Genomic DNA, 25,242 nt, shown 5'->3' on the forward strand with positions numbered 1-25,242 from the left:
TGTCATCTTAAACCTCACTCAAGCCTGCATGTCTTCCCAATAGTAGTAATTTCAACCATTATAAGTGGAAATGACAAAACCCATTTGGAAATATTCTGTCAGTTTTAGTTGTGGAATCTGGCAAACATAAGCGCAAGGTAAACATTACAAATTACGCATAATCTACTGCATAAAGAATATTAACTTTCAATCATCATTGAGTGGTGACAAGTTACTAGGTTGCAATGCATGTTACCACGAGATCGTCGAGATCTATGCATGAATAGTTTGACCCCACAATTTTTTTTTTAAACAAATCGATCACTGACTACAGGAAAAGGTCAAAAAGTTATAGTCTTCATCAGTAATTCAGCAGAATGTGGTCAATTTCAGGGTACATGAACATTCAGATTCAGCATGTCAATTTCCTGTGTGATCATGTTGTCTCTGAATCTCCTAATTTTAAAATATACAGTATAAAAGCCAACTCTTCCTCTTCCGCTAATCCCTTCCTTTTAAACTCATTCTCGCTTTTTATCTTCTAACTTCATCTCTTCACCGCTCCTTGAAATTCACTCAGCTGTAGTCTTCACATCCCTAGCCTAATTCTCTCGCTCTTTCTCTTTTCACTTAGGGTTTAAGCATCTCACTCTATGACATCTGGCTACTCACCAGCTGTTTTGCTTTTTCCAAGATCTTTCATATTTTCCCCGCTTGTCTCACTCTCTCCAGAGTGCCTGATAGCATCTTCATTGTAGGGACATCATATTTTATAATCTAGTATGTACCGACACTGCTGAGCAAAGTTGAGCTAATTTGAAAAAGAGCATAAATCATAGTATGTAGAGAAATGTGTATGAGGTTATAACACAGAGATCTGTTATAGTGACAGTGAATGTGTCGAACAGATGGAAGCTGAAGACTGATTGCCCGTACCATTCGCATGTGCTGACGCTCTGCATGTCCACACACTGGGCTGAGCTACAGGTGGCTGCTAAATATGACATATTGTCAGAGTTAATGAACGCAGAGATGATTGGACAGATGTTGCCCGTGTGAGGATTGGTGGGTTGTCTGGATGTGTAACAATGGCCAAGGAGGCCTATAATACCCGGAGAAAGCTATCTGTTAGCATTCCCATTCATCTAAATGGCAGGTGTGGAAGTACGTGACCTGCTTGCTATCATTATGGGCACTCAGTTCTGTGCATAGAAGTTTTTGAGGCAATCACCTGAGCCGTAAGTGTCATTTTAACTAATAATTCTGGAGCTGCAGTAAAATGATGTAATGGCAATGCAGATTTGCTAATGGCAGCACAAGAATGTGCATAGTACACCAACAAGCCCTTTACTTTAAGAGAAAATGGTACTGTTAAGGGTACAAAGGCTGCCACTGAGGTGGTACCCTCAAGGGAACCTTTTCTGTACTTCTAGTTATAATTTATGACTTGTTTTGTGTACATAATTATTCCCCTAAGGACCTACTGTGTACATTAGTTACAAGGTACATTTATAGGTTTTGTTCATCTGATAACAACATTTTTTTATTTTTTTTTAATCCAAAATATGTATCCACAACAAGGGTACTGCCCCAGTGATGTTGTCGTACCTTAAACAGTACCATTTTACTTAAAGTGTCTACATTATGCTTTTAAGAGTGGTCATTGGCAAAACATCTACTATAATATAATGACATATTTGTGCTATTCAAATGATATTTTCTGTCACTATTTATTCAGTACACAGCAACATATGAATGCCCATTAATGGAACACTATGCCTTTTGTTTGCAGCAGTATTTTGTACTAATGTTGTCCATCAGCAGGGGTAATAGATGCTGTAAGTATGCCCATGCTTATCAGCCAAACCTGACCCCTTGATGATGGTGGAGGGTGAATTCTACAGTGTTTTTGGGGTAAAAGTGTCCATGCTAATAGATTTATTAAATAGAATGATCATAGTACAGTTGTTTTAAAATAGTGTAGCTTTTCCTGCAGTGGTGGACAAGCAGTGGTGTAGTGTGGCAAAACTCTACATAATTATTAATTTTTTTAATGTCACATTGTTTATGCATGAAGTTTTACGTCTGGCCCAATTGATGCAATAATCATATACAAAAATGTCCTAAAACAACAAGCTTTCTGTGGTGGTGGGGCATGGTTGAGCGCCGGCTTGTGAATGGAGAGTGAGATCAGGAGATGAGAACGATAAGCATCACCTGGCAATGATTGTTTCTAACAGCTGTTTTGTCATTACAGTAAGAGTTGGAGATGGATTTAAGAGTGAGCCAGACACCATTGAGGGGGAGAAAGAGCTACCACACACCCGCCAAGACTGTGTTATGCTGTGTGCGCTGAAAAGCGTGATTATTGAGTGAATTGCAGAAAAGCCAATTTTGTGTTATAAAATAAATACTGTTTTGAGTTGGATTCGCCATCTCCAGCTTCCTCCTTGCAACCCCATTACGAATTTAATTTCCTAAAAAGTGCTCTCTCTTGCAACCTGGTCTCACAGAATCATGTTACTATTGCAAGATTTTTGCAAAATGAAATTTACATGGCTCATTATATTTATTACGGCACATTCCTGGTGAAATAAACACTAAAGGTGCTATAATAAGTTTTAATTAATTTTCACACAATTTATGATTAAATGATTAAAAAGGCAGATTATCACTTTTCACCCTGTTCCCAACACAATGCTATCTGATCACACCAAGGTACTTTTACTATAGCAAATGAATTGTAAGGCAATATACTTTAATGTTTTCATTACATAACAAACAAGCTTTTTTGTGTGCAATCAAATTGTGCGGTAGCTCAGCTGATAAAGTTTCGTTGTTTTTTTTGGTTTAATTTTTATGTTTTTAAGAAAATGTTACTTACTTTTCAGTGCCACACAGTGGAAATTTCACTTCTGAACTTTGGCATTACATGTAAAAATCATGTAATAACATTTTTCAAAAATGTTGCCTCAGCCACGTAATTTTTTTATGAGATCAGACTGCTCTCTTGTGTGTAGTGCTTGGAAGGTTCATGTAAATTCACTGGTTGAAAAAAAAAAATGCTCCTGGACAGCATTTTATGTATTTATTAGGGTGTTTTCTAGAATTATTTGTGTTATTTAGTGTGAATTGATCTGTTCAAATGCTGTTTAAAGCTGTCACCCTAATTGAGATCCTTTTATTGTGCTAAATAAGCTATGTTTGCAAAAAAAAAAAAACAATTATAGTTATATCATCTTACAGTATAGTTACTGTCCTCTTAAATACTGTAACTTCAAACGAGTGTAGTGTAGCTAATTACTTAAATGAATATTCCAGGTTCAATACAAGTTAAGCTCAATTGACAGCATTTATGATATAATACTGATTTACACAAAAAGTAATTTAGACTATTTCCTCCTTTTCTTTAAAAAAAAAGCAAGAATCTGAGTTAAAGTGAGGCACTTACAATGGAAGTGATGGGGGCCAATTTTTGGAGGGTTTAAAGACAGAAAGGTGAAGCTCATAATTTTATAAAAGCATTTACATTAATTCTTTTGTTTAAACTTATGTATTATTTGAGCTGTAAAGTTGTTAAAATCCTAATATTTTCAGGCATTTTAGGGTTTGTAAACAGTACATCGACGTGGTTATGAAACTGTAAAATTGGCTATAACTTTACACAGGAAAGGTTAGTAAGTGATTTTATCACACTAAAATAATGTTAAAACACATATAGTTTATGTCTTGTGGCTGTACTTTTGAAACAGTTAGTATTTTAACATTCAAAAAACCCTCATTCACTTCAATTGCATTAGCCTCACTGTAACCCAGATTTTTATTTATTTATTTTCAAAGGGAAGGAGAAGTCAAAATGAATTTTTTTGGTAATCAATATTATGCCACAAATGCTGTCGATTGAGCTTAACTTGTATTGAACCAGGAATATTCCTATAACCTCTTAACGACGGGTGGGTCAAAAATGTATTTACATTTAAATTATGTTTAATGCATGTTTAAACTGTGAAATTGTAAACTAATATTGACATCTAATACATCATTTGAAAGATCTGGGTCTCAAGATTTTATGACAAAAGAGATTTTGACAGAGCAGCCGCGGCCATCTGCCCGGGGACGAGGAGCCCAGCCGCCTGGAAGAGGACGACGGCCACTGACCGCGAGGGGAGAAGGGGCTCCTAACTGACTGCCTGGAGCGGTCAGGGCCGCTGCCAGGGGCGCAGGAGTCACCTACCGGCCGCTGAAATGCGGCGGGGTTTGAGACCGCCGACCGTAAGCGGGGAGGGGCTCGCTGACGACCGCCTGGAGTGGGAGAAACGCTGCCAGGGGCGGGGAAGACCCCTTCTGTTCCCCGAGGACGCGGCGGGGCATTCCGTCTGCCAGGGGCTGGAGATCTGCCTCTGATCCAGCCAGAGAGGCGCGGCTGTCGTCCGATAGAGGGTGGAGGAGTGGCCGAGGAACAAGCTGCGGCGTATCGGAGAACTGGCGAGTAAGAGGTTTTTTTTATTCATCTCTCTCTCTCCTCCCTCTCTCTCTCACTGCCACTCTGTGTTGGCCTTTTCCCTCTCTTTTAAATTTTACAGTGTTTTTTTGGGGGGGTACTACACTGTCACAGGAAGTACCCCCTCCCCAGTTTAATTATTTATGTTTCCCTCCCCTTGTCCCCTCCCTCGTCCAGGTAGACGGGGATGACCTGCCGGCAGACGGGGCTTAGAGCACAGCCTCCCCCAGGGAAAGAGGGAGGGGATGTACGTCATGCTGGGGGCTCCCCAGCCTGAGAGAACGAGGGAGGAATGTGGCAGGGCGGAGGGCGGGGCCGGGTCGTGATCCTACACACCCGGTCCCGTATTAGGCTAATAAAGCCTCCGAGAGGGATAAAGGTCTGTTTCAGTTTATTATTAAAATATTATTTACATTGTCAAGCCGGTTCTCACCTCCTCCTTTCCATTGATCCCTTTACACCATCATAACAGACCGAAGTGATCTTTGGCTGGCACCGGCTGCTATTAGTCATCATCACTCAGCGACAGGTGCATTGGAGTCTAACACGAAGCAGGAATGGAGCTGGATCCAGCCGGTTCTGGTGACCTCAGGATAGGAGTCCCGAGGTTGACACTGGGAAACAAATAGAATAATATTAGCATTCTTTAGTCTAGACTTAAACTGAGTGAGTGTGTCTGCATCTCTAACAGAGTTAGGAAGACTATTCCTCTTTTTGTGGATTTTGATATTCTAGGAACTATTAACAGACCATAATTTTGTGATTGTAATGAACGTGATGGAATATAATGAGGTAGAATGTCATTGAAGTACTGCAGAGCTAGACCATTCAAAGCTTTGTACGTAGTTAACACAATTTAAAAATATGAAATTTAACAGGTAGCCAATGTAATGATGATATTTCTTGGTGTCACAGTTTGTCTCCATAATGTTCAAGGACTATACTTTTTTTCTGCACTACGTTTCCCAGTATGCACTACCCTAATCACTTCATCTTATCCCCACCTGTATGCCATTCCCTCATTTAGTTTCCAAGTGTATATATACCTTCTTGTTTTGTTTAGTTTTTGTCAGTCCTTGAATGTATGGAGGACAAAACATGCAAAAATAATAAATAAATACATAAATAAATAAATGTAATAATAAGAAAATAAGACATTTATTCCTTTATTTATTTTTTTATTATTACATTTATTAATTTATTATTTATGCAGGTTTGGGCCTCTATATGAATGGTAATGTTTGAAGTGTTGCGTTACGGTTAGATTTAGTGTTTGTTCAATTGTTTGTTCCACTCCATCGATTACTATTGTTGAGCCTTTTGTTTGTACCACTCCAGCATCTGTTCCACTCCAGCGTATTCTCCACTCCAGTTTATGTTATTAAAGTATTTAAAGATTCTACTCCTGCATCTCCTCTCTTCCAATCCAAGACACCAAACGTTACAGAAAGACTGACCATATAAATGGATATACCAGCAATGAGAATTCAACTCCTCGAACAAGGAGATCATCCATGAGCGTGCGTGAGTTTCTCTATCTTGCGAATGTGGTGCACTATGAGGACCGCTCTCTGGTCTATTTCTTCATAGCTGGTCTGAATAGTGCGCTGAAGGAGCGGATGCCTCTGGCGGGTCCTCACTGGACACTGTGCAACTTCGTAGAGGTGGCGTTGAAACTTTGCGGCTCACTATTCACTGTGGGTGTGGATGATGAGGACTTTGAATCTCCTCCCACAGTGGAGGTCCTCCAGCCTTCCATGGCCCCTGTTTCCAAGCCTTCCGCACCCTCTGTCTCCAAGGTGACTCCACTCCATTCAACTATTTTGTTTTGGGGGGGCTTCTCCCCAGTCTCTGCCAGTGCTCACGACCATGGAGGTCATTCCCCAGTCTCAGCCAGTGCTCACGACCATGGAGGTCATTCCCCAGTCTCTGCCAGTGCTCACAACCATGGAGGTTGTTCCCCAGTCTCTGCCAGTCCTCAAAACCACAGAGTCCTTCCCTGTGGCCACCTTCCAGGCCTCCAGACCCAGTCCCTGCCCTGTGGCTGCCTCCCAGGCCTCCAGACCAAGTCCCTGCCCTGTGGCTGCCTCCCAGGCCTCCAGACTCAGTCCCTTCCCTGTGGCCACTCCCCGGGCCCCTGGATCCATTCCCAGCCCTTCAGCAATCTGGCTGCTGCATTTTTAACCAATTTAAGTTTATTTATTGATCTTGCATTGATTCTCCAAGTAATGCATTGCAATAATCTAGTCTTGAGGTAATGAACGCATTAATTAGTTTTTTGGCATCAGCAACAGAGAGCATGTGCCATAATTTAACCATATTTCTTAGGTGGAAGAATGTTGTTCTACAAAAATTGGTAATTTGATTTTCAAAGGATAGATTGGTATGAAATATAACACCTAAGTACATTCATCGAGAGTCAAATTATATTTTAGCGGCTTGAGGTTTTGGCCCAATATTTAGTACCTCTGTTTTGTTGGAATTGAGTAGAAAGAAATGTATGGCCATCCAATCTTTTATTTCATTAATGCACTCTGCTAATTTGGAGAATTGTGTAATCTCATCAGCTTTTGAAGAAATATGTATTTGGGTATCGTTGGCATAACAGTGGAAACTTATTCCACAATTCCTGGTAATATCTCCAAGGGGAAGCATATACAAGGAGAATTGCAGAGGTCCTAAAACTGATCCCTGTGGCATACTTTACTTTTGCTTGGTTTGACATTTCCACATTTCCATAAACAAAGTGGTAGCGGTCTGCTAAATAGGACCTAAACCATGCTAATACAACTCCACAAATGCCAACATAATTCTCTAGCCTATTCAAGAGAATGTTGTGATCTATCATGTAGAATGTAGCACTAAGATCTAAAAGCACTAGAAGTGAAATGCAGCCACGATCAAATGAAAAGAGCAAGTCATTTGTAACTTTGATAAGTGCAGTCTCTGTACGGTGATGAGGCCTAAATTCTGACTGAAATTGTTCATATATACTATTTCTCTGTAGAAATGAACATATTTGGGAGGATACTACTTTTTCTAGTATTGACATAAACGGGAGATTTGAAATTGGTCTATAATTAGCCAGTTCTCCAGGATCAAGTTGTGCCTTCTTAATAAGCGGTTTGATAACTGCCACTTTAAAGTTTCTTGGGACATGTCCTAAGGATAGCGAGGAGTTAATCACATTAAGAAGAGGTTTGAGAATACAGGGAATACTTCTTTTAAGAGCTTGGTTGGTATAGGATATAACAAACATGTTGTGGCTTTTGATGTTTCGATACGTTTTGTTAGCTGTTCATGACCTATGACAGTGAAGGATTGAAGTTGCACGTGAGGAAAATTATGAGACACTGTTTTCTGAGCTACTATTACAGATGATTGAATAATTCCAATTTGATTTCTGATTATTTCAATTTTATCAGTAAAGAAATTCATGAAGTCTTTACTATTGTGCTGTGACAGAATATCTGGTTCTGTTGAGGCTTTAGTCCTTACCAATTTAGTCACAGTACTGAATAAACACCTTGGATTGTTGTGTTTTTTTTCTATGAGTTTGCTAAAATATGCTGACCAGGCAGTTTTTAGTAGCTACAGACACTATCCTTCCATGCACCGCAAAATACCTCTAATTTTGTATTCTTCAACTTGCACTCTATATTCCGTGCTGCTCTCTTGAGAGCATGAGTGTGATCATTGTACCATGGTGCAGGGCTTTTTTCTGTTTTTATATTTTCTGTTAGTTCTTCAAGCTTTCTCCAAGACTTTGGGGTTTACTGAGTGTATGAGACAGATCTGGAAGATTATTAGTGAAGCTATCTTTAGTGGTCGAAAAATAGTTCTACATGAATGATAGCGTGGTGTAGATTGAGTAACATTAGCTGATCGCAGTATACAAGAGACGAGGTAATGATCCGAGATGTCATTGCTCTGTGGCAGAATTCCTATGGTATAAACATCAACTCCATATGACAGAATTAAATCTAGCGTATGATTATGGCGATGAGTTGGTCCTGTTACATTTTGTCTGACTCCAAGCAGTTGAGAATATTAATAAATGCTAATCCCAATGTGTTATTTTCATTATTCAATGTGAATGTTGAAATCACCAACAATTAAAGTTCTGTCTACAGTAACTACATGATCTGATAAAAATTAGCAAATTCACCAAGGCAATCAGAATAAGGCCCGGGTGATCTATATACTGTAGCAAGGGCATTTGCTAGACAGAGTTTTTTTTATTTATAACTAATGGTGTCACAAGCAATAGTGGCTGGAGACTCTATTTCCACGTTCCTTACAATAGAATCACCAATAACCGCTTGTGTCAAGGGCAGGTGCGTCCAATGGTTAATAAAACCGCAGCGATCGCAGCTTGCCTGACGCCCAAGACCGAAAAGCAGATAAGGCAGTTTTTGGGGCTGGTTACTACTGGAGGTTTGTGCCTAGTTAATCTGATGTCACCAGCCTGCTGACTGAGCTTACTAAAAAGGGGACTCCCAATCCAGTCCAGTGGACAGAGCCCTGCCGACAGGCTTTCCTTAAGGTAAAGTCTGCACTTTGTGGGGGGCTGCTGTTACATGCACCTGACTTCTCTCTCCCCTCTATTCTGCCGGCGGATGCATCTGACAGGGGCAGGGGGTGATGCTCTCGCAGGAAGTGGGAGGGGAGGAACCGCCAGTACTGTTTATTAGTCGCAAGTTCTCCTTCAGGTAGTCAAAGTACCATCGAGAAGGAGTGTCTTGCGATTAAATGGGCTGTTCTTACCCTCTGCTACTACCTGCTGGGGCAGGGCTTCACCCTCCGTTCCGATCACACTCCTCTGCAGTAGCTAAAAGTGTGTCTCCTAACTCCTCTTTTGCCCACAAACTTAACATTATCACAAATATATTCCCAATTAATAATAAAAAATGATATCTTCATGCATATTTTGGTTTGTGTGGTATTTTCTACATTGAAATATTAACAAATTGTGTGTTTTGAACCACTTTGATCATTGGTTAACGGAGTTATTACAAGTGGTCTATAGGCCCCTCCAAGTGGCTTTTTTTGGAAGTACACATTCATAAATCATTATAGAACAGAGTTTTGGTCATATCGACTTTAAAATTGTGTCAGACCTTTAACAGACATGTGGCTTTGTATTGAACTATTTTAATATATGAGTAGCTTGTTGCTCGGCAAACTGCCGTTTCAAAGTTGGTTCTCCAAAACTGATATCATCTGCCAAGACCAGAGAAAATATAAAAGATACCTTCTTAATCAGCTTGACTAACGGCGATCGCCTGTTTTAGAATAGGACTGAGATTGTTTTGGTTTATTGGGGCATGAAGGTTGATGTCAATGTCTGTCTTTCTCACTTCATTCTAGAAACCTTCACCAACAATCTGCTGATTGGCATCAGGTAAAAATCTCATTATAAAGAGTGATACCATTTTTGGACATTGCAGTCACCTTCCGTTACTGTTTAACCACGTTTGAAGTCATCTGAGATTTAGAGGAGTTGGTTTTGTTCACCTTGGAAAAGGCTCCTTGTTAGAAATGATTTGTCGATTTAGTGACAGCACTAGAAAGTGAGAAGGCATTGTAAGTGTGTGACTTTATTGCCGTGGAGAAACTCTGGTAATTCAATAACAATTGATGTTGAGTCATTCTTCAGGAAAACTTTGGCATGCTACTCACACAAATGAGTGGGTAGCTGGGGGGATGGGGTAAAAAGAAACTCTTGGTGTACCCAATTAAAGTCTAAAAGATGACACGTCATATATAGACATTGACAATCTCACCGTGCTAACTAGTCTCTTTCCCTCTCTCGCCGTCTCCTTTCCCGTTGTTGCGCATTGTACTCATTGCATATGAAATTTTCATGAGATGTGCTACAGTGTGTGTCCACCTGAAGCCCTGAAGCACAGGTGCAATGAATCTAATGGGATCTACATGCAAAACAGCTGCAGTCTGCAACAGGGAAAGGAAAACAAGGCCAAAATAAAATCCAAACAAACAGGTATGCAGACAAAACAAGTTTAGACAGTTGAAGGCAATACTCTATATAGTTTTTCAGTACATACACACTCCCCATGGTTTTGCAGTACAATGCGTCCTGCAACCTCATGTCGGTGTATTGAATTAAAGTGCACACCATGTTGAATAATTCAGATAAGATTCTAGTGTGTGCCATAATGTAAACTGTTTGTCATGGTCTGGATCTGGACCTCAGATATATGTAAACTATATATATTTATATATATTTAAAAAAAAAAATTTTTTTTTTTTAGATGCTATAAATGCTATAAGTGTGTGTGTGTGTGTGTGTTTTTAATAAACCTATGAAGCTAGCATGGACAGAAAGATTACAACCTTATTTTTTATTTTAATGCCATAACTACAGTATTCTGCTGCAAAAAGCATCTTTCTCCATTGCTTGCATATATTTTTTAAATATACACACAGATATTTAAAATAGCTCTGTATTCAAAGCTAAATATGCCACAGAAAAAGGCAACATGTGTCAGACCTCATGCATACTCATGCATTCTGGTATATTCCTGAGCATGTTTTATCATTGGATTTATGAACATCATTGCATTGAATTTCACCTGCCAAAAGAGCCCACCTGCTGGGAAGGGCAAGAAATGTCCTGCTCATTCAAAGGCTGATTTTCCTATAGATGAAATGTTCACTCACACATAACTCACACAGCCTTCAATACAGGTGGCAGAGATAAGGGAGGGAGAGAGTGGTTCACTGGGGTTTAAGCAGCCACATTATGACACACAGAGGAGATATGACTACTTTAGCTGCACATTTAGGTTCAATGTTCCATTACAGCTGAGCAAGGGCCCCAGATGCTGGGGTGTAGAAAATTAAAGTTAAAAAACAAATTTGAAAACTGTCTCAAGTCAGTTTTGTGTAAGCAGCACTGTAGCATAATTGCAAGAGCAAGTGGCATGCAAATGTAGGGCTTTCTCACTGACCAAGTTTCAGCTGCGTAAAGCCAGTTAAACACTGAACAATTTGTTCATGTCATATACGACTGTTACATGTCAGGGCGTTTTATGTAATTTAGCAAAATTGCAAACACTGAACACTAACAGAAATGCAAAGGCAATTAATTGGCCATCAGTGAATTTGTCATATTAACAGTGACAGATTTAGGCATGGGTGACATGTTCACACATACAAATGAGTGCCCTGAACACAACTTTTCAACACAACCTGAAGCAGGTTTTGCCCAAGGCGCTATACAAACTAGAACCGCTACTGCATATTAAGCAATAAAAGAATACAGATTTTGCCCTATGACATGAGAAATCTTTTACTATCACACCAATTTTTGTCAGACAGCAACATTTTAGCAAAAATTTTACAGCGTGTGAACTCAACTTAAGTGGCCATTTATGCAGAATGTGTTGTTACATCCATTTGCACTGTTTTTGGAAATGTAAGTGCAGGGTAGTTCTAGCGGGAAGACTCGCAGCTGTACATTTTTGCACCATTAGTTGCCAATCATGTATCAGCCATCACTTTATAAGTCTGCTTACAATCTATTGCATTGCTGTTTCAGTGTGCCAACATGGTAACATCATTCTATATCTCACGTTGTCTTTCGTCGAGTCAGATTTGCTCCCTAACGAGTTCGGATATCCATCAAATGCATTTAGAGGATGGTTTATGGGTCTTAGGCTTCCTGTTGCCAAAGTTGTCTGTTCATCATAACACTCATCTGCATCAATATCAAATTCAAGAGCCAATATTTCATTTCAATAGCGCAATCGGCTCTCATAGTTCATGGTAGGTGATCACGCGTTTCTCAGCGTAACGACCGTGCCATGAGGGTAACTCAGTTAAGGTTTACAATGGATGATTCATTCACCATGTCGCATGCCCGACTGTACCCCTATCAGGGAATCAAGATCTATTATTCATGCATACAGGGTCTTATCACTCCATTTGGTTAAGATGATGCATTGTTTTGTTGGCCGCTCATATCGTTTGAAAATCATGTGTTTCTTACTCTATATGTCTACTTCCAAGTTCTCCAAATAAGGAAGCACTTCTGTTGTTGCGCACCTCTGATACCTAGTGGTAGGCTCTGTTCATTACATTTCCATATTTCAACAGTGAATTTCATTACCAGCGGAATGGATTTTGCTGCTTGTAACAGTTAAGGACGGACAAGGAGGAGGCGGGAACCGGCTGAACAGTATACTTAACTATTAATTATATAACTGAACTTAAATCAATCGCTGGTCAACCCTACCTCCTGGAAACCTGGGGGAGAGATGAGGGGAGGTGTGGGGAGAGGGAAAGTGTGAGCAGGAGACACACAGAGAGAGAGAAAGAGGAAAGAGACAGAAAATTTGCATCTGACTCCTCAAATATTGTGGTCCCCTCACCTAGTCTCGAGGCACTCATTCAGAATTAGTGCGGCCACAACGGCTAGTCATCAAGGACTATCAGAACCCACAATTAAGATGCTCAGCCACTAGTCTTTCTCATCCTTCCTGAAATATATTCGACTCAATCCTCAAATTATCACACATGCTCAACTTTCAATCAGCCATAAACATCTTTTCCCACACAATTATCAAATTCAAGCATGTCTATTGTCCTGAAAGGACACTGCATAACCATATCACACCCTCCTCACCAAGGCTTCCACAATCCCAAACATGGTTTTCCTTTGCATAGGTACTGCAAAAGTCTAGCTTGCCCTTATCAGAGGACTCATGCATAAATGTTGTTTATCTTTCAACAAAGCGTATTGCACGCATTGTCGCCATTATCATATGCCTTTATGCTACGTTGTTCATCTTTTGGCAAAGATATTTCAAACAACGTCGCCCTCGTCAGAGGGCTCATAATCAATGATGTTTATCTTTCAACAAAGAGTATTGTACGCAATGTTGTCATTATCGAATGGCTTTATGCTACTTTGTTCATCTTTTGGCAAAGACATATCAAACAATGTCCACTCTCTTTGGAGGGATTATATTCAAATGATGTTTATCTTTCAACAAAAGGTACTGCACAACAAATTCTGCATTATCGTAGGGCCTCATATTACGTTGTTTATCTTTTGGCAAAGATTCTGCACAACCACGGGCCCCTCGATGGGGGCTCATAATCAAACTCATTTTCTCTCAACAAGGACAAACCTCCAGCAAGGATATCACTCACAATATGCTCCCTCTATCATAAGAGCCATCAGTAAATGCAAGCACGGCTTATCCTATTGCAAATGTATTGCACAACCATGCCAGGGATATTGTGTATTTCATGCCAATTGTCAATTCTATGTTTTCACATCTCTCCTCTTATGGGGTAGGCTCCTCACCCCTGTCTCCTATCTCCGGCAGGATCTGACGGTTCAGAGTACAATCTCTTCGGACCACCAGACAGGACTTACATCAAAGAGATACTTTACATTCTTGTTACCTATTCATCAAATAATGTCATCATAAACTTTACTCAAGTCTGCAAGTCTTTTTGATAGAAATGTATGTGTAGAGTAATTCTAGTAAAAAGACTCGCAGCTGTGCATCATCGCACCATTATTTAGGCAATTCCTAGTCAATCATGTATCAGCCATTGCTTTATAAGTCTGCTTAAAATCTATCACACTGTTGTTTCAGTGTGCCAACATGGCAACCTCCACCACTCCACCACCACAAGTTGAGTCCCGTCCTGTACGGGGGTAGGCTCCTTGCCCCTGCCTCCAATGTCCATCAGGATCTGACGGTTTCAAGTTCAAGACCACCAGACGGAGCTTACGTCAAGAGAGACATTACATTTTTGTTTAATATTCATCAAATAAATGTAATCTTAAACTTTACTCAAGTCATGAGTCTTTCTGATAGAATTGATTTTCTATGTAACATGCGTTAGACTAGATGGATGTCTTTGACCATTGTGACAGGTCTTCCTGCTTTTTTGGAATTTTTAAGATGCTGTGCTTATTTAAAAGGGCTTCCAACTTTCAAAAACACATCTCAAGACACTTGCATTAATTTTCTTTCGTTGAGCTGTATCTAGCTTTTTTAAAGCAAGAATGGCTTATCCCAGCTGTGGCTTTACACAGAAAATAAAGTGATTTTTGGCTTACCACATGGAGTATTTTGACAATGGCTATAAGTTAAAACAAATTGTGATCAGGAGAGGGTGATGGAAAACTGTTACCATCTTGATTATTATGAAATCTAATTTGCATACGGTGGGGATCACATTTACATCCCAATGGTAATTAATGTATATTTAATGGAACACAAACCACAAAGTGTATCTCCATGGCTTTGCTATGGCTCAAATTGGCTTTTGCCAGACCCACACTAGCTGATTTTTCCAATGATTTCCAGGAGTGAGCTTCATCAACATAATCGCCAGGTGGAGGAGACAAAGCCTGCATTAGTGTCTCTCAGAAGGAGGTCATTAATCACTTCATCGTCTGGACTCCCTGCTGAGTTAATGGTTACAGCAACGGAAAAACATCTCAAAATGATTTGAAAAATAGTTCTGTGGCCGGGGGTCTTGGGTTCTCATCAAGTGACCAATGAGCTTCTTCTTTTACTAAGAAACTGACAAGACTGATCTGAACTGATCTGTACGTTTTCGTAGCATTCAGCTGCATATCATTGTGATTCTGTCACCAAGCATTTTTCCTACACTAGTGCATCAGAATGGGGAGCCACAACATTCTGCTTTTACATTTACATTTATGCATTTGGCAGATGCTTTTATCCAAAGCGACTTACAGTGCACTTATTACAGGGACAATTCCCCCGGAGGAACCTGGAGTTAAGTTCCTTGCTCAGAGACACAATGGTGGTGGCAGGGGGAATCGAACCAGCGACTTTTTGATTAACAGTTATGTGCTAGCCCACTACACCACCACCACGTTTTTACATTTGGACTTCTGTACATACCGAAAGCTGCATTTGGACATATGCGTTCTATGACAAGCCTTGAGGAGATAAATACACAATCACTCACTTTCACAAAGTATGTTACTCCATGAATCACATCCTTTTTCACACCTGGCTCATTTGCAGCATTTGATTCGGAACCTGGTGCGTTTTCTCCCTTGGTTCAGTTTGTATAGGCATTTATGAACATGGCAATCACACTTGGATCCACACCAAAAACAATCAGTCCAAGACCACCTAGACGATCAGTCCGATTGTAAACAAACTCACAATAGCCTTTTACTGTATTTGCACATTTAAAATGCGAGTTATTTAGGGTCCTTTCACACTAGCACTTTTGGTGCTAACCCATGTTCAAATTATGTCAAAGTCTGGTTCATTTGGGTGGTGTGAACGCTGCTTTCCGAACTTGGGTGTGCCCCTGCAAACCTCACCCGAGTCCACTTGAAAAGGTGGTCTGGGGTACGATTCATGTGAACTCCGGTGCAGAAAAAGTGGAAGTGAATCCTTATTGATGATGTATATTTGCAATTTTTGCAGGCTCCCAATCGCAATTATTATGGTTTAAGGAATTTCTCATACCAGCTTGTGTCCAAATAAGTCAGATTTTTCAGAGAGCAGCTGACAGTCTTCACATTTCTTGCAATGCATCCCCAGGCTCGTGGCAGACAAACGGTAATATTCTTTACATCATTGCACATTCAATGCATCCATGGCAGACAAACATAATTGTCGTTTTGTGGATGTAAAGTTTTGGTGGTGAAGCCAAAGAGATGAATACTTCAATAACATAGCGAAGCTTATGTCTTCTTGAGTTGTTGCCTCGTTACAGTAGTTAACAGCTGATGCTTGTACTCACGTTGATGATGTAATCGGACCGCAGTTTGGACCCAAAAAATATGAGGTGAACAGAGACCGGCGGGGGCAGGGGGTAGGGGGAGGAAACGATCTCGGGTTCGGTCCAAGCAATCGAACCAAGTGTGAAAGCACCCTAAGTAATTCCTGAGGTCATTTTAGCACGATTTCATCTCTCTTTTGGATAGAGGAAGAACAGACAAAGGAAGGATGGCATCAGCAACTTTATGACAGAAATAAACGTGGCTTCACTCTTTCAGTGTGTATGTGTTTGTGCAAGTGTGTGTGGGTTTGTGTACGTGCATGACAGGGAGAGAAAGAGAGAGAGAGGGCATCTTGACCATGAGAACAGGTATTTTTTTAATGCAGAAAAATACAAAAGCAACTAATGACAGATAAAATAACCATGACATAAATTTTGACATAAACTAATGCCCATCAGTGTGTTGGATAATGTTTATTTGCAGTGTGACCTTTAACAAGACTTCTTGATAATTGACCCAATATTTAATATTGTTCACTCACATATGCACAATCATTGTCTTTCATTTTCTCTCTTGTATTTTCATAGTTTCTTTCCTCTAATCCTTTATAATCCATTCAGTTTCTGCTCATGACAGTCAGAAAAACCACAAATCCTAAATAAAACGATCTATAAAAACAAAATGTTTCTCAGTACTGATTTCCTGAATTGATGCAGAGATCCATGGGGTATTGACTAGAGAAAAATCCTAGGTGACATTTTGATTGTAAGGGCTGAGCTTGACAAATCGATAAATAGTGTGAGAGACTTTCTTCTCAAGTCATTAATAATGGAATCTCATTTGAAGCTGTTGCTTAGGCAACGGTATGGCAGTTGCTGTAGCAGTCCTGCTTCAGCAAGAACAAGGGAGGTTAAACGCAGCCTGATGACAATGTCACATTACTACATTCACAATAAGGCAACGGAAATGTGACAAAGTCAAACTTAGGCCATTTACAAGGTGCTTTGCCTTTAAAGGGAAGATTCTTGGGGAAGCTCCTGGTGTTACCGCAAAAGTAACGGGTGAGCTGAAGGAGGTTCTAAACACCATTTTCAAACTCTGACCTATGACCATTATTTCCTCAGCTTTATTCAGAACAAAAAATTCTTCAAATGTTATAAGGGGTATAAAATCACTGCCACAATGCAATATCCCTGTATCAGACAACCAAAATGTTCTGATGCATGCAGCACGCAAACCAGGGTTTAGCAAAATTTAAGAATTGGTTCCATTTCAGTCCTTTGAAATATGAATTAAATTCAGCACTCCCAAAAAGATGTGGAATTTAAATTTGAATTATATATGTACTGTAATGCAAATTTGAAGAAATTCAGTCACACAATTTCATTAGTGCCACGTATGTTTTGTGACATAATTGCTCCTGACTAAGTGGGCCTATTCATTCCCAGATATTTAGAATACACATCTTCTTATTAAAATGAACTTATAAGACATTTCTCTAAACTAAAATATCAAAATATTTAACACAGCAACCAAAACAGATTTTTAATTTGGCATACAGCAGCACAAAATGTCCACCACACTGTTTGCAGATAACTATAAATATATAAAAAAAATGTAAATAAGAACATTAATATTAAGTTTTCTTCCACTACATCCATAAAATTAAAGTTAATTTATGTGTTGCCAAGTGGAGAAATTTCATGTAATTTAACTCCAGTCATAAATTGGAAGTGGCCCCTTTAAGAGATTTGTGACACCCGCATTCCTGTGCTAGTGCTGCGCATGTATGCTGGTTAGAAAAGTGAGAACATGTATTGCCCAGAGCTCTCAGTATTGTTCATCAGTTGAGATTTCTTTGGGTATATATATAAAATTTACACAAAACGCTTATAAATTGCATTAAAAATATGTGTTCAGAAGAGTCGTATGTTAAAATTTAGTGTTTGTTATGGGTTATTTTTGAGGGATGCATATGGATTGCATGTGTGATGTCTGACCACGTTATCGGCAGACATAATGAGTGATAATGTGATCGAAAGGTCACATCCTACATTCACATATAACTTCTTCCCAAAGTGGGTAATACCAAACATTATATTTCTTCGAAACCTGATGAAATTTCAGTTTTCCAAGTTAACAGAGTGTATAAATGATACCAAAGAGTGGATGGTTAGAAATTTCCTTCTACTCAATTCCAATAAAACCATGATGATGTCCATTGCAAACTCACATGGGAAATTGCTACAACTTTCTTTTAGACATTTTAAGAAGTTTCTTCCATAGTGCTCATGAACGAGCAATGAATGCCAATCTATCTATGAAAGATCAACTATTCAATCACATTTTTTGGAACTGTTACCTCTGCTCCTAGGTGATTCTGTCCACGACCTACACATTACATAACTATATATCTGTATATAATATATTTGAACAAAATTTTTGCCCTACTGTATTTTCCTCTATATTTATCTGTTTTGATATCTGTACATTTTTTTTATTTTTTTATTCATATTTCACTGCTTACGTATATATGTTTATTTGTATATTTCAAATGTTTGTATGTATACTATATGTTGTATGTATTTTTCTGTATTATCTTTGTACTGGAAGCTTCTGTCACCATGACAAATTGCTTGTGTTTGTAAGCATACTTGGCAATAAAGCTCATTGTGATTCTGAATATTACATTTTTCAGTGGTTAGTTTTTCCCAATACAAATGACTTCAATTCCGGGCTGTTTCTCACCAAAACCTACTGCATGCCTTCAGAAGACTTTAAATATGACAAACAAGCTGCATGGACTGTTTTTATGACAATTTTGGCATTTTTTTATACTATAGCCTATAGTGAATCACTATTAACTGCCATTGTATTGAAAAGACAGATTGGGAAATTTCCTTTTGTTCTCCACATAAGAAATCCACACAAGTTTGGACCGACATGAGTGTAAATTATGACAGAAGTTTTTGTTGGGTGAACTATTCCTTTTATGACCAGTTTTTGAATTTATCATTTAAACTCATACAGTCTTTTCTCCACTGCATGGGTGAACACCACAAGATCACAACATTTTTTGTCTGGAGCACACAACAACCTCACACAATTACTGGAAGCTGTAGACACAATGGAGAGGCTCCACTATTTTTCAACTCTCCTTTTCCTCTGTAGTCAGAAAACCAGAAGATCAAAAGCACAACGACTTCAAAGGAGGAGGAGCAAGCTATTGGCCAGCCAGGGAAGCTGACCATCTGTCTAATGACTGCTGCGTTTTGTACACTCTTCTGAGTCTGGGGTTCAACACGGGTCCACCAGGGGATGAGGATCAGCAGTTCTGCTGCTGTTCTGTCTCTTATGTTATTTCACTCATTCCTTTTGGTAGGAAGTTGGAGTAGAGAAACTTCACGATTTCTTTGATAACAAAACGTAAGATGGCAATGTTATTTTAACTTTCCATTGTTCCAATGAATAGTTTACCCCCAATTTTTTTATCATAAAAAAAGCACCATAAAAGTATTAAAAAAATTTGCCCATTTTACTCATTCGCTGTATTCTAAGTATTTGAAGCCATTCATTGACTTTGTTTGTCAACAGCCTGAAATGTAATTAGTTATTTTCTGATGATCTTCCCCTCTGCAAAAGCTCTGAAATGGACTTTAAATGCTTAAAACAATGTTGGGGGGCAACTAACTAAAAGTAGTGATGATACTAGCTTAACTACATTTTTAGTAGCGTTTCAGTAACGCAGCTATTTTCACAAAAGTTTTGTTTTTCCAGTAATGAGCTACATTAACCAATAGCGGTATAGCTTCCCAAAACGCTATATTTGTCATCTATTGTGAATGCAGCAATGGAGCCAAGGTAGTAAATAAACATGCTTACCTTAACCATCATCTTTTTCTCTCATATGTAGTGCTGGAAAATCCAAACGATTTAAGTGAATCGGTTCTATAGGACAGTTCAAGGAAATAAATCAGTTCATTTATATTTCAATTTAGGATCTCAAATTCCTCTTAGTGAGTCAGGTTGTTCGAACACTTCATGTTAATTTACCAGTAAATATCTAGTTAATTGCTTCTATTTATATACTGTATTTCAACTCAGTTTTATAAAATAGGGTGTTCCCTTCTGTCACTCACTCGACGTTGTGTCAATGTAGTGACACTAGGGGTCACTCCTGGGAGACCCAGACATCTCTGATCTTTGAGAAAAGACCAATGAAAATTGGCGAGTGGATTTTACCACTCCCCCAGACATACGGGTATATAAGGAGCTGGAATGCAAACACTTATTCAGACTTCTTCTTCGGAGTCAAGCAGTTGTATTGCACTGAGCTGAATTACTCTCTCAGCCATTCATCTCTCGCTCTTACAAGCTGTTGGTTTCTACGGTGCATTACAGCGGTTCTCCCCCTTTGGCACTGTTGTTGTGCAGAGAAACACCCCTAGGCCCTTCAGCAGCGAAAAGAGCATATTTTCTAAAATAAAAAAATAGTATATTTACTCTAAAAGAGAATATTCCTACTAAAAGGGTGGCATTTACGAAAGTGTCTTTTTCAAGATGACTTTTCATTTGTGTGTTATTTCTGGTCGCGGTCACTATCTCTCCACTTCTGATGGCCACGATCGCTGTCTCACTTGCTTGGGTGCTACCCATGAGGAGCACTGGGGGTGGTCAGGCGGTCGCGGTGCACTTGTGCCCACAGAACGCTGCCACCTGGCGAAGTTGTCTGAGGATCTCCCGTCCAGTACCTGTAGGCTTACGTTGTCACTGGCAGCTAAGGCCTACGGCATTGCTGGACGTGTCGCCTCCACCCTGAATGCCGTGGCACTCCTACAGGTGCACCAAGCCAAGGCACTTAAAGATCTGCACGAGGATAGTCCTGACCCAGGACTAATGCAGGAGCTGCGCTCGGTGACCGATATCGCCCTCCGAGTGATGAAGGTCACCTCGCGGTCTCTCGGGCAGGCGATGTCCACCCTGGATGCCCAGGAACGCCAAATTTGGCTCAGCCTGGTTGAATTGAGAGAGGCCGACAAGGTTCAATTCCTTGTCGCTCCCATCTCTTAGGTTGGCCTGTTCGGCGACACCGTTGGAGACTTCACGCGGCAGTTTTCGACAGTGAGGAAGCAGATGAGGCTATTCTACATATCCTGCCCTAGGGCTCAAGATCCCGCACCCCGTCTGCTCGTCACCAAGGGCGTCCCCCTGCAGAGGTAACACTGGCTCCGCCACAGCCCGCCCCAGGCTGTTCCGAGAGTGGTAACAAGGAGCCAGGTAAGTGCTTTGATGTCCCTGGACTTGGCACGGCCACAAGTGGCACCTCAGGCTGTGCCCCGTCATGAGGCCCGTACATCCGACATGATTGTTCCCTTAGTCCCCCTTGCTCAGAGCTTGGGGGCATGGCTCACGCTCCCCAACCCCTTTGCGGTGGCTGATCAGGACTGTCCGACTCGGCTATGTGATTCAGTACGCCAGGCGCCTGCCCAGGTTCAATGGTGTGAACGCCGCTGCCTTGCGTGAGAGGATCGCCTCCCTCCTACGGAAGGACAGATAGAGCCTTTTTCTCCAGCCGAGATGAAGAAGGGTTTTCCCTACTTTACCTAACCCGAAAAAGGCAGCAGTTGCAGCCTATGTTGGACCTGCAAGTTCTGAACCGGGCTTTTCACAGACTCCCATTCAGGATACTGTCGCAATAACACATCTTAGCGAGTGTCCGACATCAAGATTGTTTCACGGCGGTAGACCTGAAGGACATGTACTTCCATGTCTCGAACCTTCCTCCACACAGACCCTTCCTTCGGTTTGCTTTCGAGGCCCGGGCATACCAGTACAAGGTCCTCCCCTTCAGTCTGTCCCTGTCTCATCGTGCCTTCAGGAAGGTCACAGAGGCAGCCCATGCCCCGTTAAGGGAAGTGGGCATTCGCATCCTCAACTATCTCGATGACTGGCTGATTCTCTCCCACCTGAGGGACATGTTGTGTGTGCACAGGGATCTGGTGCTCATGCACCTCAGCCGTTTGGGGCTTTGGGTCAACTGGGAAAAGAGCAAGCTCTCCCCGGTTCAGAGCATCTCTTTTCTCAGTATGGAGTTAGACTCTGTCTCAATGAAGGCGCGCCTCACGGACGAGCACACGCAGTTGGTGCGGAACTGTCTTAGTACGTTCAGGCAGAACACATCGGTCCCACTGAAATCTTTTCAGAGGCTCCAGGGGCATATGGCATCTTCAGCGGCCGTCACACCACTTGGGTTGATGCATATGAGACCGTTTCAGCACTGGCTTCAGATCTAGACACAGACATGCTGGCATAGAGCTGGGCCCTGGGACTGCGTAAATATGCTTTTTCCCCAGAGAACCTTCTTTCTCAAGGACGGTGCACTATCTGTCACCCGTGACCAGACCTCTGGAATCTCCATGGGTAGGGAACCTTGCATTGCTGTGTCCGGTGTACTGCTTGCATATAGCGCCTTTCCCCTCCCTTGAGGTGAAGACGTGCGCTCCTTCTCCCAGTCATGTTCACAAAAGTGTGGACCCTGGATGTCTTTTTTACTTAGCCCTGTGGCTGGTGAGTTTTCTGAGAAACTATCCGCCAGCCCAGTATGTGTGTCAATTAAGCCCTGTACTGGGGTAGGTGCTCCAAATGCGTTGGTTATCCCGTTGATAACCCCGTGTGATGTATTTTCCGCAAAAGGCAGAGGACTCTGTGTCCCCGGTCACCGTGTTTTACAAGATTACCATGGGACACTTCCACATGACGTGCTTCTGACCGGACTCGGTAAGATCATGTGACGTATTCCCACTCTAAAACCCCCTTCTCTGAGTGGGGTGTGGTCTCTGCGGTGTCATGGCCCCAAGTTGAACGATTTTGTTCCTTTTGGCGAGAAAAAAGAGAAGAGGCCGTGGCTGTATCAGCCGGTCCTTATTTTTTGAACAGTCGACTTCTACAAGTGCGTTGGGGGTAGTTGGGGGCAGCCTGGTGCACTAGCTATGAGGCACACATAGCTCTGCCCATCTCGCACCGCCAGTCCATGTAACACAATTCAGTAGTTGTGGAGTTTTCCATAGGGACCCCCTAGTGTCACTATCGACACAACGTCGAGTGAGTGACAGAAGTGGAATGTCATGTTTACTAACATAACCTCCGTTCCCTGAAGGAGGGAACGAGACGTTGTGTCCCTCCTGCCACAACACTGAACTACCTGCTGAAATGGCCGGGGCCTTGTCTCGAAAGTGCGAAAACCTGAATGAGTGTTTGCATTCCAGCTCTTTATATACCCGTGTGTCCGGGGGAGTGGCATGCCAATTTTCATTGGCCTTTTCTCAAAGATCAAAGATGTCTGGGGCTCCCAGGAGCAACCCCTAGTGTCACTACATTGACACAACGTCTTGTTCCCTCCTCAGTGAATAGAGGTTACGTAAGTAACTCTACAATTGTACAGAGGAGTTATCTGAGTTACCATAGCCTTTCTATCAGCTCGAAACAGTCTGGCCATTCTCCCTTGACCTCTCTCATCAACAAGACATTTCCATCCACATAACTGCCGCTCACTGGATGTTTTTTGTTTTGTAAACTCTGTAAATTATCGAAATCACTGAGATTAATTTTTTCCCCCATTATGATGGTCGTTTCTGACCCATATCTGCATGATTTTATGCATTGCACTACTGCCATATGATTGGCTGATTAGATAACCACATGAATAAGTATGTGTACAGTTGTTCCTAATGAAGTTCTCGGTGAGTGTATATTCATCTATAAGTAAAATGTAATGCCTCCCAATTTAAATATCGGCTGATATTATTTAATTGTGCAATCAAATCACTTTGAATCAAAACAATCAAAACTGATTCAAGAATATGAAAAATATGATTGTTATATATTTAAAAATAGTTTTAATTTAAATATTTTTTATGAAGTTACTTTACAGTTTCAAAGTAGCTTCCTCAACACTAGTTGACAGACATGGCCACCATGAATGGCCATTGTATGGAGAATCTTCAGCTGCGTGAAGATTAATGCAAATACTACTTTTAAATTCTATAGAAATAAGTATCAACATACAGGTTTGGAATGACAAGAGGGTGAGTAAATATATATGTAAATATATAATAATGACAGAATTTTCATTTTTGGATTAACTATTTAGTCTGTTTTAGGACAGTGTGGAAAGCAGCAGAGTAGAGGGGAAGAGGGGAGAGATTACATTATCTGTCTATCTCATTTAGTCAGTTTTATTTCACTTTAATGTAATACATAATAATTTTTTAACCTTACAGTACAAACTTACATTTTATATCTGTGATTTAATGCACTACACCCAGCAAGGTTTTGCATTTTAAATAATATTTAAGACTATTATTCGGTGATGATGATTTAAAATATTAGTGGTTTGATTGGTTAACATGGTGCGGATGGATGGTGTTTGTGATGCCAAGATTACAGTGCCACATCAGACCTTATCTGTTTCAAACAAGAAAATAGCCCCAAAAAATCCCTAAATTGATAAATAAAATGTAATGCTTGCTATCATTACATCATGCACATTACATACAAATCTGTTATCGCCTAGAAAAACATGGTTTTGTGTTTCATGACCTTTTAAAAAAGACATAAGCTTTTGCAAATATGTAAAACCAGTTCTACTTCTCCATATTAATTTTCTGCTACTTGTCAACAAATATATTGGATTAAAAAGGAATGTCACAAGGCATGTTGTTCAGAACAAAATCATAGTCCATCTTATTACAGGTCCTCCTAATAGACTCTCTTTCTCTCTCTCTGTTTTTGGATACAGGGTAATTATTTTGCTTTCATCAAGAGAGCTGATCTGTTGGCATGGAAATCAAAATGCAAATGGCTGTGAGATGAGGATGCACTCGATAGAAATTCAAATTGCACAACCAGCAGCTTGTAATAATGAGGAAATGCATAGCGCAGTGTTGACGTTATTAAATTTTGAGACAGAATAAAGCATTATGGCCAGCATTGTGTAATCCGG

The sequence above is a fragment of the Xyrauchen texanus genome, chromosome 13 (assembly GCF_025860055.1).
Source record: "Xyrauchen texanus isolate HMW12.3.18 chromosome 13, RBS_HiC_50CHRs, whole genome shotgun sequence".
Classification (NCBI taxonomy): domain Eukaryota; kingdom Metazoa; phylum Chordata; class Actinopteri; order Cypriniformes; family Catostomidae; genus Xyrauchen; species Xyrauchen texanus.